This window comes from Archocentrus centrarchus, chromosome 16, assembly GCF_007364275.1.
Source record: "Archocentrus centrarchus isolate MPI-CPG fArcCen1 chromosome 16, fArcCen1, whole genome shotgun sequence".
In the NCBI taxonomy this organism is placed as follows: Eukaryota; Metazoa; Chordata; class Actinopteri; order Cichliformes; family Cichlidae; genus Archocentrus; species Archocentrus centrarchus.
The window spans coordinates 31,747,809-31,755,094 of record NC_044361.1 but is presented as its reverse complement, the minus strand read 5'-3'; the positions used below and the strand labels follow the sequence as shown (position 1 = coordinate 31,755,094).

At 40.5% G+C, this 7,286-nt stretch overlaps 1 long non-coding RNA gene across 1 annotated transcript; it reads left to right on the top strand.

Annotated features, from left to right (window-relative positions):
• The first annotated feature begins 286 nt into the window (after positions 1–286).
• Positions 287–6,409, top strand: LOC115794461 (uncharacterized). Its single transcript, XR_004021172.1, has 3 exons — positions 287–334; positions 4,112–4,222; positions 5,733–6,409. It is a non-coding gene; the product is annotated as an uncharacterized LOC115794461 (long non-coding RNA).
• The last annotated feature ends 877 nt before the right edge of the window (positions 6,410–7,286 follow it).

Here is a 7,286-nt window from a genome sequence, read left to right as displayed (position 1 = left end):
AATACCCCGAAACGTATGCTACACACGACACGTGCGGGTACCAACAGTCTGCTTTGGTGTTACATAAAACAATTCCATAAAGCGCAAAGACCAAATGTTCCAGCGCTAAATACAAGCGCACATATAGCGGACGCGCCCATTCCTGCTGAGCGTGGGGGGGTCTCCGCATTTCACGTGCACACTGGCATGTCTCTCACAGTGCCCCACCCCCTTCCATACCGACCACGTCCCAGCTTCCTATAGACTTTATAAAGTGCCCACAGTGCGCTTTTCATCCAAACGCACGCATACGGCTCGTCCCCGCCCCCCCCCTCTGCGCTGAAAGCAGTTACAGGTGAGCACGCCGATCTTCAGTCCATACTTTGAAAAAGCAAAAAAGGTAAAAACACGACCAGTGATGAAGAGTAAGCGGCCCCAGCTGCCGAGCGCCGGGTTCAAATTAGATTCGTCGTTTCTGTGAAGCTGTTTGAAACATTTTATTCTCGCGTTTCGAGCTCAGTTACGATGTGTTTTTGCGTTTTGAACACGTGTTCACAAACACATGTTGGTGATCTTTAAAAGGAAGCAAACACAAAACATGTTTTTCCGCTTTAAAAGCATTTAAAAAAAAATTATTATTAAAGATTTGGTCTCGCAGAAGTCATTAAACGCTCAGTGAGCAGCTTTTGGTCAGTGCACTGGGGCTAAGATGCCGTTTATGCAGCATTGAAAACTTCTCTAAAACAGCAGCTGAGCTGTTACCGGAGTTATTGGGTTAGTTAACATTTTCTGAAGTAAGAAAGTTGACCAAGTTCATTGTGGCACATTATGCAGCTGACTAACAGTCAACAACCTTTAAAAAAAAAAAAAAAAAATTATGGGGAACAAACAGTTGTGAGTGCCTCATGAAAACTGAACCACTTCTCTCACAGCTGTTGGTGGCGCTCTCCAGTGACCAGAGTAACATTTTAAATGCCTAGCAGGACATATGTAGCTAATAAATTAATGAGCGTGAATAAGGATGTAGATACTGGATAACACACTGTTACAGTTGAAACTGAGCTAAACCTGGGGGAGTCTTGGAAATATTTAAGCTTAATTCACTTTACAATGTGTAATTTTGAACATTCAGTTCCTCTGTAGGACCAGCGGATCTTTCTGGCTCCTGATGCACGTGCAGTCTTGGTATCTGTACATTTTGTCCTGTGACAGTATGGAAGCTGGAAAACGCACTCTTCCCATTATTTTCCTGTATTTTCCCTGGTGTTTCCTTTAAATGTTCAGGTTGAATGTGAACTTCAATCTTAGATTTAACCAGTGAACTTTCTGTCTTTGAATTAACACCACAACTCATACTATTCAGAATGGCAAAAATACTTTGTTGTCTTTAATTAATCATTTGTGAATTCTATAAGTTTCTTTTAAGGAGTTTCCTGTTGTAGTATCACATAAGATCTTGTGCGTATAGCACAACAAATCCCCACGGGCATGTCAACAGTACTTGCATGCTATAGTCATGAATAAGGTGGATGACCAGACTCTGTGTGGTGTGGTCCGACTGCTTGATTAGAGAGCCGGATTGATGATTCAGTCCTGAGCTGCAGATTTTTGACTTGGTCGATAGTTCTGTTATGCATCTACCTCCATATTCCATGTCTTTGGTTCACCTGCTCACCGTAGATCCCCTGCTGCAGGAGGACTGTGCTCCAGTGGGTACTAAGTTGTGACATGAGGCGGGACCAAGATGGGAAGAAAGGCGAGTTGATGGGATTTCATTGGCCATTTGGAATAAAGTACACGGTGTACCCAGCAAATGTTTGCTGGTCCGTTTGTGTGTGTGTGTGTGTGTGTGTGTGTGTGTGTGTGTGTGTGTGTGTGTGTGTGAGAGAGAGAGAGAGAGAGACATTAATCCAGACTGATGTCCTTCAGGTTTTCAGTTCAGTTTTATTTATAAAGCACCAAATCACAACAGTCACCTCAAGGCACTTTATATTGTAAGGTAAAGACCCTACAATAATACAGAAACCCCCCAAACAATCAAATGCATTTTATTGCATAATAATAATTTTTATTTATTTTGGTCTACAAATTAGATTGAGGCAATTAGGGAAAGCATAGAGACAGGATGTCCACTGCACTAATCACTCTTCTGTCAACATGCCTCATAATCGTGATGTGATTCTGTATGCAGTTGGTATTTTTGAAATGTGGTCGAAGTGACATGAAACTGGGAAACACCCTCATTCCCATTAGGAGAATAGAATAACCTCACCAGATCAGCTTGAGTCCATGTTTCTTTACAAATCCCAAGAAAAATGACAGCAGTGATCGGAGTCATTCAGAAAAGTATTGCATCATCTGGCCATTTTTTTTGTTTTTTTTGTTTTACCAGAAATGAGCATGAGTTAAGTACAACGATGGTACACTGAGCAAATTTAAAGGTGACAAACCACAGGTTAATTAATACTGGCAAATGACCCCCCCCCCCCCCCCCCCCCCAAAAAAAAAAAATGACATGTACCTCTGATACCACAGATTGCATGATTGTAAACATCAACTTGCAACTGTGTGTTCAGTGAAATAAAAGACACACATGGCCACTGCTGTTATTAGTGGGAACTCGTGTCCCAAGTTTCCAACCTGCAGGGATCGTAGCTTCTTGATGGGCCTTCCTGCAGTCTGACATTTAGTATGTTCCCTAAATGGAGACTAAACAGCCACACCAGGCTGGTTATGTAACACAGTACACTTTGACATGCGAGCTCTGAGAAGGAACCGTGATGCAGTGTGTTTTTTTTTTTTTTTGTTTTTTTTAATTAAACTATTATTCTCTTTACATTCTGTTGACCAAGTTAGCAAATCCTACCCAGCAGTTCTTGTTTTGCAAAGAAGGTGTAATGGGTGTGTTTTAGGGAAAGCAACCCACTGAGAGTAATGCAGTGTGACAGCGGTGAGTCTGTGTTGGAAACGGGGGGCGTGTGCTTGTGATCGAGCCTGAAGATCTGGTTGGGCAGGGGCTGTATAAAAAGGCGGAGCAGTGCAGAAGCTCTCTGTAGTTCAAGTTCATCACGGTTTGGCATCTGTTATGGGTTTTTAAGCGTGGCTGGGGAGTAGAAGGTTCTGCTGGTCAGTCGGAGGGAGATTTTCTACCTTGTTTTTCGGAAAGGTGAGAAACCCTGAAAGCGTTTTTTCCCGACTAAGACACAAGGACCAGCTCTTAAAGCTTGGATTACATTATGCTGTTTTCCTTTTGTTAGGGGTGTAACTCCAACCAGGTTGGTGCATTAATCCTTCACATACTGAGTTTCTTACCTTCTCCACAAAACCCTTTCCTTAGAATTCCTGCAACCTTCAGCACAGATGCATCCCAGGATAAAACATAAATTTCCCGTTTCTTTATGAAACAAACACTTTTGGGTTTGCTTCTTGTAAGTCAAACCTTATCGTGCATCATCTTGCTGAGGTGGAATGCTTTTTTTTTTTTTATTATTATAAAGATGACCTAATATCTTTTCTTCTCTAATCCTTGCACCCGTAAAAAGAAATCCATTTTTTGCAGTTTTTATTTCTCAGGTTACATTTTTTTTCCTTGATATCTTTGTTTGGCTAGTATTCAGTTATGTAAAGCACCGCTCTCATCTGTTATATATGGAATTGTCCATGTATGAATGAATGGGACTCTCTTTCTTTGTCATTTTATGACGCAGCTTGAATAGCAGCTCTGTTACACTGGTCCACACACGATAATTTAATAAAGGGGGGCTCAGGGGCATTCCTGGTAGATGGCAAAATATGAAGGGGGGGGGGGTCAAATCAAAAATGATTCCAGATGTGAAATGCTTGATTTTAAGCACAAAGAAAGTGCTTCTCTGTACACACCGAAGTTTTGCGCTGTGGCTTCAGGCAGGGGATGTACCCTCCTCACGCATGAATCAGATGCTTTTTCTTTATTTGCAAGCCAACAGCAGACCACGCTTCCTCTTTTGGCAGCTGTGCACTACATTGAAATTCAGACCTTTTGGTTATTGCATAGATTTCTGAAAGCTGATTAACCTGCAACCCCTTAAAACAGAAATGTATGTAAATTTATATATTTTAATTTTATTAACTTTTTCTTCAAATCTCCATTTAGGTGTTGAACGAGGCCGACTCTTGCATCAGATTTAACTCGCCTCACATCCAGTTAGCAGACATGATCATCAGACTGGGCAGGCTGACACCTGGATACTTCCGTCTCCTCCAGGTATGAACAGCTTCATCACTTTATCAAAAAACACTAAACTTATCAAAAATGAATTCCAGCCGTTGACGCAACCAACTTTGATAAGTGAAATAAATGGAAGTTGCTTTATTCTGCTGCATTCACTCTAATCTCCTTCCACTGAGCCGTCTGTGGGAGTTATGTGGCTCTTTAAATCCTTGCAGAAAAACATCTTTTACAAGCTTAACAGGACTTTTATTGTTGGTGAACTTTTTTTTTCTTTATTCCTTGCTTACATAAGCAATGACACTGGCTGTTGGCGAGGGGCTCAGTGACCCACAATCTGCTTTCATCACAACCGTAATTAGGGGTGACACTAATCATTGTTGATATCATATACCCTCAGCTTCTTTTGTTCCACCCGCTGTCAGTATAATCCACTTTTCATTTGTCAGTTCACATGTCCCATGCATTGTGTACATTTGGTGTTGGCTTATGTACACTAATCTGGTTCCTATGCCAGAAAAACATGGCTGTTGTTTGCATTAAATTTGACACACTGGTCTGACAGAATTTGCTTTGTTGAAGTGACTGTAGTGGAGACGGCAGAACTAATAGCTGCAACTTGATTACTAGACTATCAGTATGCTAAGGAAGGACAGATGGCACTAATTTAAACCACTCTGGAAAATGGCTGAATATGCCAAAAGTTTTTTTTATTTATTTATTTTTTATTCATTTATTGGAGTTAAAGTGGATTCTTAAACTTCTACAGACTATCTAGCGGTTGAATGCTAAATTTTATATTAAAAGATTATTGGTTGGGTTTCAGGCTGTTTCACAATAGCGTCTTTGGAGAATATCACTTAACTTAAACTACATATTGACTACTGCTGACCAAGATGATCACTTAAGTGCAAAATCAAGTGTTGTAAATCTTTAAAAGTATTTGCTGGTATTATTGTCTTGTTGGCTGCAATATCTAAAAATGTAAAAACCATGAATTGCATAAAATGGGGCACTAAAATGATCTAAAGCTGCAGCTAGCTCTGAAAACATGTTATTTTTGGGGCTCTGTTGGCATTTTATAAGTTCTATCACCGGACGTCACATCTTGTCATGTACATTGTTTATTCTTTAAATGAATGAAGGATTTTAAAATGCTGATGTCTCCGTCTTGCTGCATCGGGCCCTATAGGGAGTCAGATTATGCTGGAAGTGACTGTACATTTAGACGCTATCTACAGTGTACATAATGTAATCTAGGCATCACTTCCTAGTATTTTGATTCCTGGTTCATAGTTTTTTTTTTTTTTTTTTTTTTTTTTGGTTCTTTTTGTTCCTCTTTTACTAAAATCTTTGCCTTGTAAATGTTTAATCGCTGCTCTTGCTGAAGGCTGGGTCACATGGTGCAGACCTAAAGTTGCAGATGCTGGATATTTTAAGGATATGAATGTTTTCTTTTTTTAGGTTTGATCAGTCAGGTTTGAAAACTATGAGATGATCACTGCTTCCACCGCTGGCTAACCTGACCTTTTTCCCTTCTCGGCAGAGGCAAGTTGCAGGTGAGGTGCAGACACAGCCACAAGACCGTGCCATCAACCAGATAGCCATGATGCTGGCCATCATGGGCCTGAGTTTATCTTACTACAGTGCCAGACAAATGACAGAGAAGGTCAACGCCCAGCCTGCACCCTGAAGAGACCTGGTGCAGTTTGTTGAGATAATGGGTGATCCAGTGACAAATGATGGCGGTGGAGTGAGGAAGTAAAAGTTGAGACATAGCACTGTCTCTCAGGACCGCACCTTTCTCACCTCAGACATTGTCACACTTAAACACTGAATATTTGGGATCCCTCACTTACTATGTGCAAAACTCTAACCTGTCGCTGAATGTTTTCTACTCTTTCTATTGCCAGGACTTTCAGGGATTTGTGGGGTTGGCTCACTTTGGGTCGTGGATAGGACTATTTTCTTTAGACTGGTTTGGGTGGGTGATCAAAACCTTGAAAGCCAATTGGGTCTGACTGCTATTTACCAGGCTAGATGCTTGCAAGATGCTGTCAGTATTGTTCTGGGCTAAAAAAAAAAAGCAACCTAAACTGTGAAACAATCTTCTTCAGAAGGGATTCAGTGATATGAAGAGTAATGCCTTTTTAAGGGAATGCTAACTGCAACTGAGATTTAACTTGTCATGAAGGGAATGTGAATAAAGGGGATGAAAATGTAGCGTTACCCTTTCTAACTTTTTTTTCCCTTTTTTTTTTTTTTTTTTTTTTTTTTTTCCCTTCATCTGAAGAACCTTGCACAGACTTTTGAACAGAACGGGATATTTTCAAATGACGTCTATGCACCAATTAGCCACAACATTAATATTTTGTAGGTTCTCTTCATGCTGCCAAAACCAAAACGTAGGCTCATTCCACTTTGGGCTCTTGGTGTTAATTTGTTCCCCAAGAGTTTTTTTGCGGTGGGTTGGAACACATTGTTCTAAGGGAGGCTGCTGCCATGGGGGAGTGCCATCGCCATGGGAGTAGTGTGCTTGGCCTGTAACAATGCTTAAAATGCCAGGAGCCAAGTCAAAACTTAACACTGTAATGAAATGATCAATGTTAATCCCGTCACCTGCCAGTGGTTTTTAAAGGTGTGTGTGTGTGCACGCACGCGTGCATGTATGTGCGTGCCCGTGTATAAAACTTGATCTGTCGGGTGTCTGAGATTAAGTGAATATTTGCACAAAACTGCAGTAATGTGTAAATGCTAAGTTGATCTGCAAAGTGACTAAATGCAGTACTTTTTTTTTTTTTTTTTTTTTTTTTCTGGTTGTGGTCTCACTGTTTTAACATTACTTTGAAATCCTGTATGTGCAACAACTTTGATAAGCACCCTGGCTAAGAACCCTTCCTCTGGGATCTACAAATTTTAATGCAAACGTTACTGAAATGCATGGGTGTGCAGAACTGTAATCGAAACAAGTCTCACGAGTCCCTGTTTTTTTTTTTTTTTTAATTTTTTATGAATGTATCACTTTATTTTCATATTGACTTAATAAAGCTGTGAATATGTTAAGATGTATGCTTTAATTTATTGGGAGAGATCTTGCTCA